At 47.3% G+C, this 19,548-nt stretch overlaps 1 protein-coding gene across 1 annotated transcript in view; it reads right to left on the bottom strand.

Moving 5' to 3' along the window:
- RAD51 (RAD51 recombinase) overlaps positions 1 to 17,881 on the bottom strand; it is a 190,211-nt gene extending 172,330 nt beyond the window's left edge. The window contains exon 1 of the mRNA XM_078659822.1: positions 17,742 to 17,881. The gene's annotated coding sequence lies outside the window, so the exon portion shown is untranslated. The remainder of the gene's footprint in view (positions 1 to 17,741) is intronic.
- Between the last annotated feature and the right edge of the window lie 1,667 nt (positions 17,882 to 19,548).

The raw sequence follows: 19,548 nt of genomic DNA, 5'->3' as shown, positions 1-19,548 counted from the left end.
CCCACTTACTAAAAGTTGTGCAAGCAGCGCATGCGCTGCTCTAGGCTCAACCTAACAAATGGCGGGCAGGGGAGAATGAGAGCGGGGTAGAAGAGTACCTCATCAAAGCAGACAGCCCCTAATCAATGGAATCAGTAGTTGAGCAGTGCTCCTGAGCAAGAAAACAGAAATTATGTATTGGATTGGGAACTGGTTAGGAGGCTGCAAAGGAGACCGACAATGGAATCAACCTATGGTAAGCAGTATGCGGGATTACAGTCTATTTAGTGAATACAACAGATGTTGCAGACAAGCGCATGTGCGCTGATGCTCAACCTAACAAAAATGGTGGCACTTCATCAAGCACACATGTGAAGGCACATGCACGTATGCATGGTGGTGCATTTGTATCCATAATCACAATGTTACAAACTTTTTCAGTTGGTTTTTGCTGATGCTGTTACGCACTGGCAAGCATGCACGTTATGCTATGCACATCTACATTGTCAAAAAACTATTGTCAAAGAAAAAGGCTCATGTAAACCAATGAAAGGCTTTTCAAGTGCTTGTTTTCAATCCATGCTTTCTCCCTTCATGACTGTTCCCCAGAGCTTTAAGTGGGCCGGGTCTCACCAGGTCTGAGCACCGGCAGTTTTTTTTTTTAAAAGGGGCCTCGAAACGGGTCTATCTGGCTCTGTTTTGTGCCCTGGCACAGGCGGTCCGGTTTTTTTCGGACTGGAGTGACCGCAGGCACATCGATGTGCTCCTGCTCCCACTGCTCTTCTCACTATTGGAGATGTTACGTGTTACGGCATGACATCATGCCAGATGAGCATTGTAGAAGAAGGGAAATCATTTAAAGAGTCATTTTCTCTCTGGATTTCCCTGCTCTTTTTGAAACTCAGGAGCAGAAACATCGTCTTAGTGTCAGCGGGGCTTTAAGTGGAAGCTTTTTCTATATTATATACAACCAGACACAGTTGCTGCTGATTTATCTTATGCAACTAATAACCATTGACAAAGCCAATAGTCCCTGCCTTGTTGTAGATATGTTACTTGTTGTATTATATATCTGGATACAATGACAGAAACAGCAAAATGCAAGTCGGGCGGCACACTAGGCTAAGCACAGATTTTTAGCTTATGTGTTTTTAAGCCACGCCCTTAATTACATTGGCCACACCCTTTGAAAGACCAACCCCCCCCAGTTTTTTATCACACTTAAAGCCCTGCTGTTCCCCTTTCTTTCTCTTACTCTTTCCGTCTTATTTTCCAGCCTTGCTCTGGGTCGTAAAGAGATAGTGTTACTTTACCGAAACAGGTGTACTTCGGAATATAACATTTTTGTGTTTATGTAAATGTTTTAATTCGTTTATTGATGTGGAAAAATGGCAAGACTCTCAAAACAAGTGTCCAGAAGGGAAAGCGCAGGCAGAGTCAACACTGATGTTTCACAATAGTGTACCCGTGAGTTGCATGCTACTATCTTGTGTTTTAAGAACAGCGGTTTTAATAACGTGTGACGTGGTTGTAGGAATAGCTCACAGCAAGTTTAGCATGGATTTATGCGAGTACAGAACTTGTGGGTGTGTGGGATTGTGCACACGGGCGGGACGCGACCGAAGGGCTCCTAAATTTTCCCTGATACAAGGTAAACAAGCATTTACAATGCAATGGTTTCGCCTTTGGAATAGTTAGAGCTATTGGCATTGTAAATGACAAAATTTGTATTTATGTGTTGGTTTTGAAAGATAAATAAATGGCATTGTCATTTACATTGCCATTAGCTTAATCTCTCGCAAATGTGAGACCTATTGTACCCTACGGACGAGCTATTACATGGACACTAGACACCACTGCCCACTTTTAAGCGTTTTCCACCCACATCTTCCGCCCTGTTGCCTCCACTCCACTTCAGTGTTGGCTCCTGCCCCACCCTGCCTCCTGCAAGATCCATCCTAGAGCATGAGGCTCCTCTGCTGAAGCTTTGTATGGAGGTCACGGGTCGAGGCTTGCTCCAAAGACAGGCACAGACACCCATGCACAGACACATACAGCGGCACGCTGGTAAACCCGGCGCAGACATGGCTGCTCCCTCGGACTCACGCTGTGAATGAAAGCCAAGGGGTGGTTTGGCAGCTCGAGGCAGAGCTTCTGGGCACTTATGATCTCAGTGTATTTCCTGTAAGTAAATGGCACGCAAGCACTTACACACACACATATCCATCCATTTCTGCATACACACACACCATGATGTAAGCAGAAACGAAGGAACCCCACCCCTTCCTTAACTGGGCCTCTTCACAGATTGCAAATTTCAATATTCCCTTTCCTCCACTTTTTCCACATGTCAAAACTCTCCTAGGTTTTTTCCCTTTCCTCGTAAACATAATTATTTAGTGGTGTATTGGCCAAAGTCTCTATTTTCATTTGATATAAGTTTACTGTGGTACAGGTACAAGAAAGAAGGCAGGCCTCTCTCCAAGCGAACCAATACTCTTAAGTAGCAGTGAGAAATCTGGTATAAATAGTCATTCTTCTGCAGCAGCAAGTTTGCTTTCCTCACTTAGCTAACTGCATAAAAATCACACAGTGTATTAACAGTTCCATCAACTCTGACTCGAGCTCCCAACCTTGCCAACACACCGAACAGGCTCTTCCAAATTGCGCACGCACACCTTTTAGCACGCACTCACTCATACAAGCATATATGCATGAACACACACACACACAAATAAGACATTCACACAGGCATACACATGCACTCCAGTCCTGCCAGAGACAAATGCACAACATTTGGAGGCTGAGAAACAAAACGTACCTGCTCCGTAATCTGATGGGTAGGTCAGTCCCACGATTCTGGACAACAAACGAACTTTCACCGAATCAGAAGCCGGAACAGAGCGTGAGGTACACCTTATTTCTCTGTTCCGATTTCTGATAGGATAAGACTACTCGCACACCTCAGCAGCAAGCGCTTCCAGTGCCTAGCTTGCCGGACGGCCAAGCCCTCACCCACCTTATAAACATTTCCATTGCTTGTGACATCCTGTCTCGCGTTCACCACTTTCGGACCCTCACACCCCCTCAACACGCACACCGAAGCACCTATCACCACACGGCATCTCCAATCCCTCCCCCCCTTCTTTTAAAGCTCACATCGAGTCGCCCCCCTCCCTCCCACCTGTCCTTTAAACCCACTGCTGTGCCCTCCAAGTTCCCTCACTTCTGTCATACGCCGCTCCTATCACCCCGTATCGCAGCGACTAGGAATCCTGCCACCTGTTACCCTCACACATCAACGCTCCCATAGGTCTGCGTCGGAGCCAGCTAGCTTCGTTCTACCTCTACTAACCCTCATCAAATTATGTGTATCATCACTCCCAAGTAACAATGATTTAGGGATAGGGGCAAAGTTGAGTGCATCACGGTTTCGTTAGGGTACTTGCTTTATGATGATGGAAAAAAATGGCCTATAATAAACACGTGGCAATGGCACCAGCTGTATTATCAAGCGGAGGAATGTTGGAATATGCGTGGCACGCTTCAATCGCACATTGGTATTCTGCTCAGTGTTTCCTTTGCAATGTCAATATAAATACACTTACATATAAAATAATAATAACTTCTAAATGCCTAACACAACCACTAATCGTTGTTTCACCTGGTCTACCCCTCACCCCAACTCACCCACCCCCATACTACCTCTGGTCATTCACATACCATTAACACCCCTTGGAATAATAAACCACAACTTCTAGCAGCCTCTTCACTTCTCTGGGCCTACGTTATTGCCCCTTTTCTGCTCCTTATACCGGCTCTTTCAACATTCGTCCCACTGAGTCTTAAAACGTATCACCCTTTTCTCCCAACCTTCAAAGCCATCTTCAAACACTTCCAGCCTCCACGCCATCTCTTCCCAATCTTGGGCGGACACTTTCTAGCGCCTAGAGGCTGTCATGTACACAGCACAATTAGATATACGATTGCCCTCCCTTACCTACCATCTCCCTCGCCTTCCTAACCACCAAACAAAACTAGGCGAGTTGTATAGTCACTAAGTTTGGGGACGGAGCTTCGGAATTCCCAACTATCTCTCTGGCATGGAATGTGAAAGTACATTACAGAAAAGCAGGGCGCATGAGAGGGGCTTTAGGGGCACTAGAAAGGGAGAGCAGTACTGATGGGTGCGGGTACCAGGAGAGAATAAAACAATATATGGTAAAATAATCAACGCCGCTGAGGACTTTGAAAACACGGAGAGGGTCGCAGCGGCTAGGGGCCGTTCCTGTCTGTGGGGATGTAAACATTCCTTGTGAAATCAGACACCCTCCTCACGATACCTACTAAAAGCACCTGGCTGTGCCAAACTAATTACTAAAACATATATTTATTAGGGAGGGGGGTGTAGGACGCCACCCCCTTTCCCCCCCCACTCAGGAAGCTACGCCTTTCAACAAAATGGGAAGTAAAATACTATCTGCACCTTAGGGCCGTTTAAGGCTTATCTCCGAGTGGGCAAGGCCTTCTGAGTTGCTGTGCCCCACTGAACCCTTAAGTTTTGGGGCGGTGGAAAGCAGCAGGGGCGCAGGACGCCTGGATACCTTTGCTCCCCCCAGAAGTGAACGGAGGCTGCACTCGGCTGCGCGCTGCCTTGGCGGTATTCTAACCAAGGAAGGAACGGGTGGGGACTGGCTGGAGGGGGTCGTCGTTACTTAAAGCCCATAAGATTTACCTTAACCCCCTCGAAAGCCCGATGTTCTGAGGAGTTTGACGCAAATAAAGAAAAGCTAGCGCTCACCTTATACCTTTCGGTCGCTTTCGCTTTCTTTCTTCACGGTTCCTTTTTTCGGGCTCTTTAATGTCGCTATTTAATCCATTAAGTGCTCCCCCACGCCCCGGCAGAGTGAGGGAAAGAGAACGGAAACCCCCGGGCCCTCGCTTACCTCAAGAGCAGGCAGACGGACAGCGGGAGGGGGCGGGCAGGCACACGGACAGCGGGAGGGGGGCGGGCAAGCACACGGACAGCGGGAGGGGGGCGGGCAAGCACACGGACAGCGGGAGGGGGGTCAGGAACCATCCAGCGGGACAGGGAACAAGATGAACAATGAACACAAACATCAGGGGGGAAAAAAAAAAGTACACGCCCACAGTGGCCACGTCTTCATGACGTTGCGGAGAGGGAAAGAATCGGCGGAACGACCACGAGTCGCCTCGCAGAATGACGGACGCCTCTGTTTCCCAATGGCTAGCGTCCATTTATGGAGCTAGCCAATGGGAAACAGAGGCGGGACGAACATCCATACTGGTAAACAAAAGGTTTCGCCTGCGCGAAGCGCTGCTCGCGCAGCTTTTCGCCAGGCGAAACCTAATAAAGGAGATTGCCTCGCGGCAGATCTGATTACACGGGACATTATAGTCTGCAGTACCAGCCTGATTTGATAGTTTGCAGCCTGATAATATATGATGAAATAGAGAAGCCTTTATGATATTGAATGAAGACTTCATTCGGCACATAATTTTGATTGCCAAGTGGAAACTTATATATAGACTGAAGCAGTGTCTGACTTGATATAAACATTGAGGAAGAAGATAACTAGAGAGAAAGACTCCAGCGAGGTACAAAAACTGTTGAAAAGCCTAAGCCCTGACGAAGCCGCAGGTTAACCAACGACGGCGAAACGCGTTGGCAAAGGGATTGGAATGTGACGAAAATAAAGACAAGAACTGCAAAAGCCCCATTGTTTATTTTTGAGAGAATTTGCTTTGTATATCTTATGATTTGTCATAACTCAGACTTTATTTGTGCTTGTGTGCTCCAAAAATCCATTGGTCTATGGATTTATGTGATTCCCGACTGGTGCTGACCGCTCTCTCACCCCTTATTCGACCACCTATGTTTCAGTCCGCTCTGTGAATAATATATATTTTTCACTTGGGTATCTAACCCGTCAGTTTAGAGTGTTTCCAGCTATTAGGATTACGTTCAGCTGTCCCAGCCACCTAAACTGATTAACAATTTGTATTTTGGGAGCGTTTGGGGACTACTCCATGACTTCCTAGCCAACTGGATGTTATCACATCTGTAACGTCTCCGCAAATGCTTAGTTTGTTCATCTGATACCCAACACCCCTAGTCGGAGTTCTCCTTTCAGCGAACCCCGCGGTAAACACTACAAAGAATTCAGTGAAGCGGTTTCTAACCTCACCACCGTGCAAAAGTAGAAGGTGGCAGCAGAGCGCGTTAGGTCGCAGGTCGGAGCTGCAAGATTGTCAGTATTTTCAGGGGAGAGTGCAAATCAGCACAATTTTCCCATTCCTGAGTCACACTATGGAATGGTTACAGAAACCAGCGTGTGATCTGAAATAGGATGGGTAAATGTGACTGGGATACTGTGGAACACATCCCCATTGTATTGTACAATTAGGTCCTATGGGAACTGCTCTGTGTTTTAAAGACAAGGGAACTACGTCGCACCACGTAAGTGCATACCTCGAAGTATTTGACCTTCAGGCCCTCCACCATAATCTGTGACTGTGTTTCTGCTTTAGATTCATTAAAGATGTGGCACAGGCCCATTGCTTAATTTGTGCCGGTGGTAGCAAGTGGTGAGCCCGGCACTCATTTTTGGGAACAGAGACTTACTTTTCATCATCAGAATTTGACAGACAGCATCAGAGCAAGCAAGAAGCCGAACACAATTCGCGCAAAAGCACTAAGTATATTGTTTATACCACACCTCCGAGGACAATATCCCACTCAGCTATCTCACGAGCAATGTTATGTGGTTTGACTGTGCATACAGGATCAAAGGAATTACGGCTAGAACCCAGTCAGGGAAAAATGTGATTGAGTAGGAGGAATAAAATAAAATGATGCACAATAATGGGATTTGAAATGTAAAGAAACGGTTTTAACTTAATGGATGAGTGTACAAGACCAGTACAAGTTGATCATTTCATTGTTAACATTGTACAATACCATACCAGGACGGGGGTCAGACCGAGCTCAAGAGAGAGTACCCTGTCACATCTACAAACCCTGACAGTGCAGTACAGTGCGAGCTCCACACGGCCCTTCCTTGGGATCCTCGAGGGAATGGGGGCCAAGCTGTCCGCAGAAATGAATCACGGTATTAACCCGTTTCATGCGCCCGCGATTTTGCGGAAGTGCGGCACATCCGTAAAACGGGCGGGCCGCGTCAGCCATTGGCCGGCGGCAGCACTGGGTAGGTAGTGTTGCCGTCGGCCAATGGTAAAAGCATTCTTTCTGTTCACTAACAGACATAATAACAGCTTCGGGCATTCTAGAAGGCCAAGCAGAACATCATACCCGACACCCAAAGATGAAGGAACAGCATCAACCCCTGAATACAATACAGGAGTGCTACATTCCCTGGCATTCTTTACCTGATAATGCGCACACAGTCACAACTGTCTTGGTCCGTCTCCTGAATACGTGCATCTCTGTGCCTGCATTTGTACACTTCCTATCAATGTCTACAGTGGTGGCTTTCTGCATACTTTTACATTGGTCCCCGCTTGTACATCGCACCGCCAGTGGTTTTAGCCTGATACCACTGGCTCTGCAACTTATCTGGTCAGTCTGGCAAAAGATCACATGGTGTGCAGAACAGGTATCACACACAGCTACCTTTTCTAAGCAGTGGTCAGCCTGATGCCATCATGCAGCACCCACACTGGGTGGGACGCGGACTAGGGCCCAACAGTGATTCCTAGGGACTGGCCTGAGATACCTCCTCTTAGGACTAAGAGAGCTCTGGAGCTTCAGGCAGCCCTAATCAGTGCAGCCCTTAATTAAAGATCTAGCGCGCAGTAACCACACTGGTGCCGGTACAACGTTCAGTGCGTCCAGGGTCATTTAGTGAAGAGTCTGGTGTTTGTAGTAGCTCTGTGACAGTCACCGCCTGCTGCTGTCATCTGGAACTGCAGAGTTGGGCAGCAGGCAGTGGTGCGCCAACTGGGGCAGACAGCTCAGCAGTGCTGGTAATCACTTTTATTAGGGTTGAGCAAGGAGTTCTATAGTCAAGTCTAATACAGTGTCCTGGCTGGTTGTAATGTGTGCCTCACTCTCCTGATTTCTGGTGCTTTGCAGCAGTTGCAAGATCTTCTTAGAGTTTCTCGATGCTCCAATGGGTGTAATGTCTTATTATTCTATGTTTTCCCTCCTCTACACTGCTTGATTTTGCTTGCAAGAAATTGTCACTCATAGAAGCTGAAATGTCACTCATAATTACACTAAAATTGTGAAAATGTCACACACAGCAATCTGAAACCTTGGCAGCTATGCTCAACTACATGTGGAAGTGATCTTTACAGTTATATACAAAAAAAAAGTTCAAAAGCTTTTATTCGATTTGTACATACAAATCATACAAGCATAATAAAATACATAATTTATAATATTAAATCACCATATAGACACAAATAAGAAAAGGAGTAGGAAATGTGCAAACGGCTAGTGTGCAACAATTAAAATTATTCTTCCTTTTAAAATCAACAAACTATTACAACAATACAAAGCATTCATAGGTGTACAGACAGGAAATCGAAAAGATTTACTTGATAGGCAATTTCCTGGCAGCTGTACTTTCCGGTAAAATAATTCCGGTAAAATGATTCTGGACATTTTTAGACTAGCATAAAAAATGATTTAAAAATAAAAGAAAGGGGAGACCATACAGTACATACTGTGGACATCAACGAGTAAAATTATACCTTAATTACAAAAATTGATATAAAACTTGGAAACATACATATACAGACAGGGATGTAAAAGGTAATAGCAGCATAATACAATTCCTGGCAGCTGTATAACATGGGTACAGACAGGTAAGTATAAAAGATTTTACAGTACAATACTTTTCCTGGCAGCTGTACACTTCAAAATGTAGGTGGCCAAAAAGAAACAAATATCCTCATTCTCCAGTGAGGATAATAGTGTCAATGCAGTTTTTGTGGTACGGATATTATACTTTATAAAAATCGGTTTAAGGTATTTTACCCTAAGGAAATGAAAAAATTTACAAAAAAGTAAAAAATGGCAACAACTCTGACGAGAAGTACTGTCACACGGGCAGAGTGTCTCTGATCTGGCTTTCGGGTTTGGGAATGCAACCAGGTGGTGAACAATACCCAATCTGACACGGGTTAATACATATTGATGAGAGGGACGAGTCACGTACACAAGGTAAGGTTGGAACCCCGAGGTTAAATTCAGATCCTTGTAAAATTTCACAGTGGTTAAATTACCAAATATTTTATCACGCTCTGCCTTTTGAAAGTTTAGAAACGTTGTCTTAATTTCTTTTTTGGGAATAGAAACAACCTCTTCTGGCTCAAGAAAAACATCGATATTAAAAAGAAGAAGATACCAGCGGTGAATATATCTCAACCACTGTATGCGTGAAGAGTGGTCCAAACCTATACAGTCAAGGATAATATCTTGAGTGAATCGAGTCTCTGGCTTAGCCCAAATAGAACGCCACAATAAAAGTGGCCGAACTGCTGCTAAGTCAGAAATAAACTCGACCCCGACCTCTTCGTGGATAAGTTGGACAGAGGCAGAAGGGGGGACACATAACAACCTCCTTAAAAACTTGTTTTCATCCTTTTGTAAGGATGTACCCTCACTATGGCCCCATACACCTGCCCCATACAGAGCAGAAGAGACACAACAAACATTATATATATTCATCATGTCTGAAATGCTTCTTGAGCCAAGTTTGGAAGCAAATCGAAAAATACTGCAGGTGGACCGCAGCATTTTTAATCTAATGGAGTCAAATTCAGAGGTCCAAGTCCCACTGTTGTTGTATGTAATTCCCAAATAGCAAAAGGATTTAACATGTGTCAATTTATCTTTATCCAGAAAAAAGGTATGCTTTGACTGTTTTGCTGCCTGACCGCATGACATAACATACGTCTTAGATTTATTCACTCGAAGCCTCCTAATTTGGATAAACTGCATAAAACTATCAATTAAACGCTGGAGGCCAATCTGTGTACGAGATAAAAGAACAGCGTCATCCGCATAAAGTAATAGCGGGACGGGTTTTCCTCCAATCAAGGGAGCGTCTGCTGGGATGTCAACCAAAGAACGGTCAACACCATTAATGAAGAGGGAAAATAAAAGAGGGGCCAAAACACATCCCTGGCGTATGCCCCGTGAGACTTTAAAAAAAGGGGTGCATTCGCCTAGGGTGCCATAGCGGACTTTACAGGAGAGTTTTTCATAAAGTCTAGCTAGGAAATTGACGATTTCCCTCGGTGCCCCTGCTTCAAGCAAAACCTCCCAAAGAATAGCATGGTTAACCAAATCAAAAGCGCTGCTCAAATCAGCAAAACATAAAAAGAGGTTGCCATTTTTAGCCACAGTATATTTGTTAATTAAAAGGTCCAAATTTACACATTGATCCAATGTGCCCAAGCCTTTCCGGAAACCATATTGGACTCTGGTTAAAATATTTGAATCAGTTGCCCAATTTTCTAGCCTTTTAAGCAAAATCCTACTCATTACCTTTACAGAGGCGTCCAACAAGGAAATTGGCCGATAATTGGAAGCCTCTGATTTGTTACCTTTCTTATGTAAGGGAATAATGACTGATTGACCCCAAGAAGAAGGGAAATTAGTTTCTGCCGCACAATTGAATATCCTCACCAGGATGGGAGCCCACAAATCTGGTTCATCTTTGTATAAATCCAGCGGGACCCCATCAGGGCCAGGGGCCTTGCCTCCTTTGCTGTTAGAGATTCCTTCATGGCTTTCTTCTAATGTTATTCCCAAAGGGAGAGGTAGCCAAGAGGTAGACTCAGGAGACGGTGACTCAAGGGATAACCCTTCTGGGTTGAAGATTTTAGAAAAGTGACTGACCCAATCGCTGCATGCAACATATGATGTTAATTCTGGAACATCTTCTTTATTGAGAAAAGGACTATTAATTGTTTCCCAATAAAGTTTGCAGTTTTTGGTCTCGGCTGCTTCTTTTAACTTATCCCACGCCTCAGTCTGTAATACCTTTTTCCTGTTATTAATTGCTGTTTTATATCTAGACCTGAGGTGTTTTATTCCCTCGTTATCACGTGGTTTGGTACCTAAAGCGTTCTTGAGTTCTCGGAGGGCAAGTATACAGGGTTTGTCAAACCACCCCTGCTTCAGACCACTATTAGATATCGGGGCCTTAGTAAAAATACCATCAATAATACTATTAATGGAAACAAAGTGTAGTAGTAAGCAACCAGGGTCACTTTCTTTATCTAGACAGGAACTAATTTGGTTTTTACAACTGGTAAGAACCTCCTTCTGCTTGGCCTTGGAATTAGTTCCAGTCCATCTAATCCTTAGACCCTTCGGTCTGATGGGTACTAGGTCAGTAGAACACTTTTCACCTGAAGCTGATGGGGTACCATGCCCTAGGAGGGTAACACGAATGCTGTTATGGTCACTGAGACTTTCTTCTTTTACATATAAGTTAGTAAAGTCTCCACTACTAGACAAAAGAATATGATCTATAAATGACCCTGCGTCCCTTCCTGTAAAGGTGGGGCATGTTATTGCCTGATTATTTATGTTACAGTTTAACAGGGTCAAGTCTAGTGTAACTAGCATGTTGTTTAATGTAGAACCGTAACTGCAGTGTGGGAAGTGGAGAAAATCCTCCCTCGCTCCCAACCCCCCCCAATGACTGCTCATAGCCGCTCCAAAACCACAGATATTCCCATTGGACAAATGGCATGGCTGTAAGTTAAAATCCCCTGCCCAAATAACCTCAGCCTTTCTTTTCGAAATGCCCATGGCCTTGGCAATTTCCTTTTCCAGGGGTGGTAAAATATCTCCTCTAGTGGCATCAAAGATATTGTTGTAGAAATTTACTACAACTAGGTCAATACTCTTACTGCACTCCACCCTTACTACCTGACTGTGGGTCCCAACTGTCGTACTACTTCTAACTGTACAATTACACAGCTTGTTAGACAAAAGCATCAAAAGGCCCCCCTTGGCCCTGCCCGAGCTAGATTTAGTAGCTTTAAGGCAGTAAGATGTGTACCCTTCAATATTGATATGGTCCAAACACCACGTTTCCTGGAGGAGGATTAGATCTAATCCCTCCCCAATAAACCTGGTCCAGAAGGGTGAACCTATTTTACTAGCAAGGCCAGCAATATTCCAGGAAATAAAAGAAAGTCCAGCAGGCTTACCAGTGTCGACGACAGTAGCCGACTCTGGCTGGATTACACAAGGTGAGGTAGGACTATCTTCCTGGAGGTGGATATCTGGGCCTAGTCTGGGGGTGACGGTAGATGTGCAAGCATCAGGACTATCCCTAGTTAATGTATGCGAAAGTAATATTAACGATGCCGCTATTGGGGATTCAAGAAGTGTGGGGAAAGGTATGGCTGGAAAAACACTCTCCATATCATTATTGGTGGTAGTGAGGTTTGAATCTGGAGCTTTAATAAAGCTGAGTCAGTCTACCTCATCTAACACACCATATCTGTTAGGATGAGCGAATTGTGAATACGAGGGATCAAGAGGAGGAGGCAGGTCCTGCCATGATTGTTGCCACTGAGGTTTAACAGATTGTGGGAGCTGAAAAGGTTGCTGCCACTGATGAGCAGACTGATATAAAGGTGGTGGATAATGAGGAGGTTGTTGCCACTGAAGACTAACATGGTGTGGAAAAAAAGATGAGAGATGTGGTGGTTGCTGCCAAGGTTTGATGGTATGTTGCGGAGGATACACAGACCCTCTATTACTTGGGAAAGTAGGGCGAGAAGGATTTGGTCTTGGTGGTATGGGAAGAAAGTAGGACAAAGGGAGTGGATTAATTTGGGTAGCAGGACCGCTGTTGGGTGTATTACATATGTAGCTGGCTGCCCCTATATCCCTAAAGTTAACTGTAATTACGTCCCCTACTATTGTTTTCTTACTCCTGCCCACCCAGTCCCCTCTACGCACAGTAAGAATTTCACCACTCATATTGCTAGGTAAAGGTTTGTGTAAGTGGAGCCACTGGGCGCATTTATTTCTTAACTCTACAAAAGTTTCTTTTACTCCCTCCTTCAGTGGGGGAACGGCTGTCAACACAACCACAAAAGGGGAGACTTCTGGTGGCAGGCTGATTAACTTAAAGCGTGCCTGCTTTGGCTTAAAGCCTTCAGGCTTGTTTGTAGAGAGAGGAACTGAAGGGTTGATAGACTTTCCTGCGACATCTTTTACTTGTGAGGTAGTAGTTTTATTTCCATCAACAGAATGTTGATAAGCCGAAGTGGAACCCACCACCTTCGGAGTAGATAGGGGTGGGGGTTGGACAGAGTTATTCCCTGTTTGGGACAGATGTAGTGTGGCTGGATCCCTGGAAACTATAGTTATTTGTGCATTATTTGATGCATCTTTAGAGAGCTGGACGCAAGATAAGCACTTGGGGACTGATTCTTTAATCCCTTGTGGCTGAACAGACCCTGGCCCATTCGTCTTATTAGGCCATTTCGAGTGCATTAATGACGTGAGTCTGTCAAGTTTTGAAATTAAAGGCTTAATTTGTGCTGCTATTGTGGCCTCAAGGTCCAGTTTAAGATCTGTTACCATATTTTGAACCCAGCAGGGTATACCTGGCGCCAATTGCGGGGTAGGTGATATCAGGTTATGATTCCTGACTTTAACTTTTGGTTTTTCCTTAGTCTTACTCTTGGACGTAACCTTTAGAGGAATAGTAACCCTTCCCCCAGAATCAATAAGTACAGGAGCTGTTTCCAAATCAGTTGGCCCATCTAGACTCGGCTCCGCTTTGCCGGGTGACTGACAGGCTTCTAGGTCTGGGGTAGCCTCAAAATCGACGTAAGACGGATCCGAGTCAGATTGGGAAACTGACAGATCGACAGCATTCGGTACAGTGAATGCGCCTGCGGTGGGCAAGGATAGGGGTAAGGAACAGTTATTCAAGGGCTGCTGGGAGGGTGATTTTGCATTTGCAAGAGAACCCAAAGACGAGCGCTTAGCGTTCGCGAGATCCAGGGAGACTCTTTTTTCCAACAATACAATGCTTTTGTCGATGGTCTCATTCACCCGTGAAATGAAGAGATCTATGGGTCCAGTCACCTGTGCTACCGCCGTGGCTCTTTTAGTACAGCTTCTAGTTCTGTTGCGCATGGCTGACATCTGTAACGCAAGGGCAGTAGAAGATGATATAACTGGGAGGCGGCCACCAGTGTTTGAGGAAGAGATAGAAAACACAGTTCCGCCTACCTTGTCGATGAATTAAGGGCGATAAAACAGGGGTTCAGGGCCAGGGCCGTCCTCTGCCGTCCTTGAACGGCCTTAAACGGCCCGCTCTTTGCCCGGTCTTCGCCCCGGCCTTAGTCCCGCGTGCGTGTTACTACCGATGATGTTATAGGAAGATCAGGTGGAGGGGGCGGGAAGAGGACCAGCTGCGGCCGATCAGCGCCGCGCTGCACGCTGGTCCTCGCAGTCCCGCCTCAAGCAGTAGGGTGGATGTTTGCTCGCTGAAAACGCGTTGGTGCTCCTATGCACTAACAGATGACCAGGGACAAGTTTAAGCAGCAAAGTCTTGGCCTGCGAGCGGCACCCGCGCAGCGGGGGCCGCGAGGCGTAGCACTGCAGACAGGCAAACAGGCAGGAAAGGGCACGAAGGACTACAGCACTCTCGGCGATCCAGTGGTGAAACCCAAGCTGCTCACACACCGCAAGAACTTTATCGGTGGAGGGGGCGGGAAGAGGACCAGCTGCGGCCGATCAGCGCCGCGCTGCACGCTGGTCCTCGCAGTCCCGCCTCAAGCAGTAGGGTGGATGTTTGCTCGCTGAAAACGCATTGGTGCTCCTATGCACTAACAGATGACCAGGGACAAGTTTAAGCAGCAAAGTCTTGGCCTGCGAGCGGCACCCGCGCAGCGGGGGCCGCGAGGCGTAGCACTGCAGACAGGCAAACAGGCAGGAAAGGGCACGAAGGACTACAGCACTCTCGGCGATCCAGTGGTGAAACCCAAGCTGCTCACACACCGCAAGAACTTTATCGGTGGAGGGGGCGGGAAGAGGACCAGCTGCGGCCGATCAGCGCCGCGCTGCACGCTGGTCCTCGCAGTCCCGCCTCAAGCAGTAGGGTGGATGTTTGCTCGCTGAAAACGCATTGGTGCTCCTATGCACTAACAGATGACCAGGGACAAGTTTAAGCAGCAAAGTCTTGGCCTGCGAGCGGCACCCGCGCAGCGGGGGCCGCGAGGCGTAGCACTGCAGACAGGCAAACAGGCAGGAAAGGGCACGAAGGACTACAGCACTCTCGGCGATCCAGTGGTGAAACCCAAGCTGCTCACACACAGCAAGAACTTTATCGGTGGAGGGGGCGGGAAGAGGACCAGCTGCGGCCGATCAGCGCCGCGCTGCACGCTGGTCCTCGCAGTCCCGCCTCAAGCAGTAGGGTGGATGTTTGCTCGCTGAAAACGCATTGGTGCTCCTATGCACTAACAGATGACCAGGGACAAGTTTAAGCAGCAAAGTCTTGGCCTGCGAGCGGCACCCGCGCAGCGGGGGCCGCGAGGCGTAGCACTGCAGACAGGCAAACAGGCAGGAAAGGGCACGAAGGACTACAGCACTCTCGGCGATCCAGTGGTGAAACCCAAGCTGCTCACACACAGCAAGAACTTTATCGGTGGAGGGGGCGGGAAGAGGACCAGCTGCGGCCGATCAGCGCCGCGCTGCACGCTGGTCCTCGCAGTCCCGCCTCAAGCAGTAGGGTGGATGTTTGCTCGCTGAAAACGCGTTGGTGCTCCTATGCACTAACAGATGACCAGGGACAAGTTTAAGCAGCAAAGTCTTGGCCTGCGAGCGGCACCCGCGCAGCGGGGGCCGCGAGGCGTAGCACTGCAGACAGGCAAACAGGCAGGAAAGGGCACGAAGGACTACAGCACTCTCGGCGATCCAGTGGTGAAACCCAAGCTGCTCACACACCGCAAGAACTTTATCGGTGGAGGGGGCGGGAAGAGGACCAGCTGCGGCCGATCAGCGCCGCGCTGCACGCTGGTCCTCGCAGTCCCGCCTCAAGCAGTAGGGTGGATGTTTGCTCGCTGAAAACGCATTGGTGCTCCTATGCACTAACAGATGACCAGGGACAAGTTTAAGCAGCAAAGTCTTGGCCTGCGAGCGGCACCCGCGCAGCGGGGGCCGCGAGGCGTAGCACTGCAGACAGGCAAACAGGCAGGAAAGGGCACGAAGGACTACAGCACTCTCGGCGATCCAGTGGTGAAACCCAAGCTGCTCACACACCGCAAGAACTTTATCGGTGGAGGGGGCGGGAAGAGGACCAGCTGCGGCCGATCAGCGCCGCGCTGCACGCTGGTCCTCGCAGTCCCGCCTCAAGCAGTAGGGTGGATGTTTGCTCGCTGAAAACGCATTGGTGCTCCTATGCACTAACAGATGACCAGGGACAAGTTTAAGCAGCAAAGTCTTGGCCTGCGAGCGGCTCCCGCGCAGCGGGGGCCGCGAGGCGTAGCACTACAGACAGGCAAACAGGCAGGAAAGGGCACGAAGGACTACAGCACTCTCGGCGATCCAGTGGTGAAACCCAAGCTGCTCACACACCGCAAGAACTTTATCGGTGGAGGGGGCGGGAAGAGGACCAGCTGCGGCCGATCAGCGCCGCGCTGCACGCTGGTCCTCGCAGTCCCGCCTCAAGCAGTAGGGTGGATGTTTGCTCGCTGAAAACGCGTTGGTGCTCCTATGCACTAACAGATGACCAGGGACAAGTTTAAGCAGCAAAGTCTTGGCCTGCGAGCGGCACCCGCGCAGCGGGGGCCGCGAGGCGTAGCACTGCAGACAGGCAAACAGGCAGGAAAGGGCATGAAGGACTACAGCACTCTCGGCGATCCAGTTATATACATATTTCAGAGATCCGCAGCAACTGGTTGTTAATTGAATACACATACTACGTGTGCCAATGGACTCCTTACATGATAAATAAGAGAATATTAACAATTACGTATTTGTATCTTCATGTGCGACTCTTAGCCCCGCCTCTGCCCCCTAACACCCAAATCAACAGGATGAGTACATGCATGTATTGTTCCAGTGTATATAGCATCGCCCAAGTCATACAAGAGGTGATTTCAAAGCACCTTTTTTGTATATTTTGTGCGGACATGAGGCCTGTTATATCTCAAAATCAAGATGGACATTCATCCCAGAGATGTGCCACTCTCTCCGCTTTGCGGAACAGCACTTACACATTAAATCTACATGAATACAGGGCCTCATCAGGGACATCGACAATGCAATTACAAACGCTTCAATGCCTCGCCAGCGGTAGTAACCGCTACATATAGTTACAAATAGGGGTCTATAACACTAAGCAACTTTTTCAGTGTCAGAGGCCATACAACCAGTGCCCGTCAAGAACCACTGTTAAAGCCATGTACTCCCCTGCCCAGCGAACAAAATGCATGTTTCCCCACCCCTTCCACTGCAAAGCTGTTAGATGTCCTATACCATGTGACATCTTCACCCATGCTTAGGTTCCTAACAAAGAAAACAATTAAACGTTTCATAACTCTACTGAATACCTACGCCTCTTCACCCCCACTCCTCAAAAACTCCTCCCTTTTACTCAGGGACAAGACACCATCTGTAACAAATAACGTCGTCTCTGTCCCAAACCACTCCTCTTCTAGGAACAAGAACCCTCGCTTGGGAGATCCCCTGCGCACGGAAGTCTTCGCTTCAACGACGTACTCACCTGGGCGACACCAAACTCTCACCCAGAGGGCAACGTACACTGGGCTTTTTCATGTCACATAAGCAAACTCCATGTTGAAGCAGACTGCAAATACGCGGCAACAGTTTGGTCTCTTCACGCCACGCCCCGCCTCGCGACAGCAGCTCTCTGAGAGGACGGCAGCTCCAGCTATCCTCGGCCTCATTGGTCCAGTATGTGCCGTACACAGGAAAGGGGCGGAAATGATAGAGAGGAAAAGAGCCGGCCAGAGCGTCGCAGCAATGGTAACTTCCTGGACTACTACAGTTTATGGTTCGGTGACGTTACTCTTGCAGATCGTGGTCGTGTATAGTCTCTTTGGGCACACTTTCACACAGGTGCTTTAAAGAGAAAGAATAAACGTATTTATTTAATGCGATTTTATATAGTGCGAACATTACCCGAAGGTGTCCGAGTGCTTTACAAAAGAACCAGTTGCGTTACATAAGAACTTTGGATTATATGAGTTACATAAAAAAATAATGATTGTAAATGTAAAAGTGGAGCGAAAGGAGGGAAAAATTGCAAATGTACAAGTTGTAATGTTACTCAAGGAAGAGAGTACATGAGTTACATAAAAGATACAGACACAACAACTCTAAAATCGCTAAAGTACATACACCTACTACAGATACTAAAGGTTAGAGTTGCAAATATACAAGTTGAAGATTAATAAGTAAATACGTCTACAGATTCTAGTGGTTAGAATTACATATATACAAATGGCAAAACACTCAAGATTACATTTCAAACGTGATTAGGGTTGGACAAGAGCAGACATGCCAACCCTCCCGATTCAGGCGTGAGACTACCGATTTCAGGGCTAGTCTCCCGCCTCCCGATTCCTGCAAGCAAAAACCCGATTCCTCGGGGGTTTCAGCTGACAGGGCTTGGTATTGTGTAAGGTGCTAATTCTTCCAGCAATATTTAGAGTGGCGATGCAGGGGCTCTAGAAGGGGTGGTAAACCAACAAAGCCTCATTAACAATCGAATGGTCTTTTAAAGACCTGTGAAGTACTGGGGGGGGGGGAGCGCGGCTATGTGTGTGCCTGGGAAGCTGTTTCAGGGGCGGCGGGGGAGGGGGGGGGTTGTATGCACTGCCAGCAACCTGCCAGGCCTGTGTTCAACTCTTGCATCACCCACTCTCTGCCTGCCATTGCGCTCCACACTTCTGAACGGTGAGAAAAAAACGCGCATTTGCGTTTCAAATGTCAGATCTTGCAGCAGCACACTTCCAAAGCCCATACATTACAGTAGCCCGATTCAAGGCCCCATTCTCCCGATTTATTTATTTTAAATCTCCCTCTTTGCTCTTCTTAAATGTTGGCATGTATGCAAGAGAATCAGCGAGAAACAAGTAAGAAAAGCAGATAGGGACAGGAAAGAGAGAGAGAAAACGGAGATCGGACCATAAGTATAACAACAGTCACAAACAGGGAACAGATCCCTAGAGAAGGAGGACAATCGATAGGTCGCCCTGCTGGATGGTGGGACAGACCAGTTTACAAGATGGCGGACCATGGACAAAAGCGACAACAGGAGACGGTCCCAGAATGGCGGGGGCACACGAGATCCAGTCCAAAAGTTAGGAGGGCCAAGTCCAAAGAAAATCAGGGAGCCGACCCAACGGAGGATGAACAAGAAGGGGAAATGGTTAAGCCAAGTTTATTCTCTGCCCCTGGAGGAGAGAGGACTCTGCTCAAAATTGGGGTGACAATAGTTAAAGAAAAGTGTACGATGGAATTTTTTATATTCTGAAATTGTGTATAGTTAGGGATATAAAATTTGA

Source organism: Lissotriton helveticus, chromosome 9, assembly GCF_964261635.1.
Source record: "Lissotriton helveticus chromosome 9, aLisHel1.1, whole genome shotgun sequence".
In the NCBI taxonomy this organism is placed as follows: Eukaryota; Metazoa; Chordata; class Amphibia; order Caudata; family Salamandridae; genus Lissotriton; species Lissotriton helveticus.
This window is presented reverse-complemented; position numbering and strand designations above follow the sequence as displayed.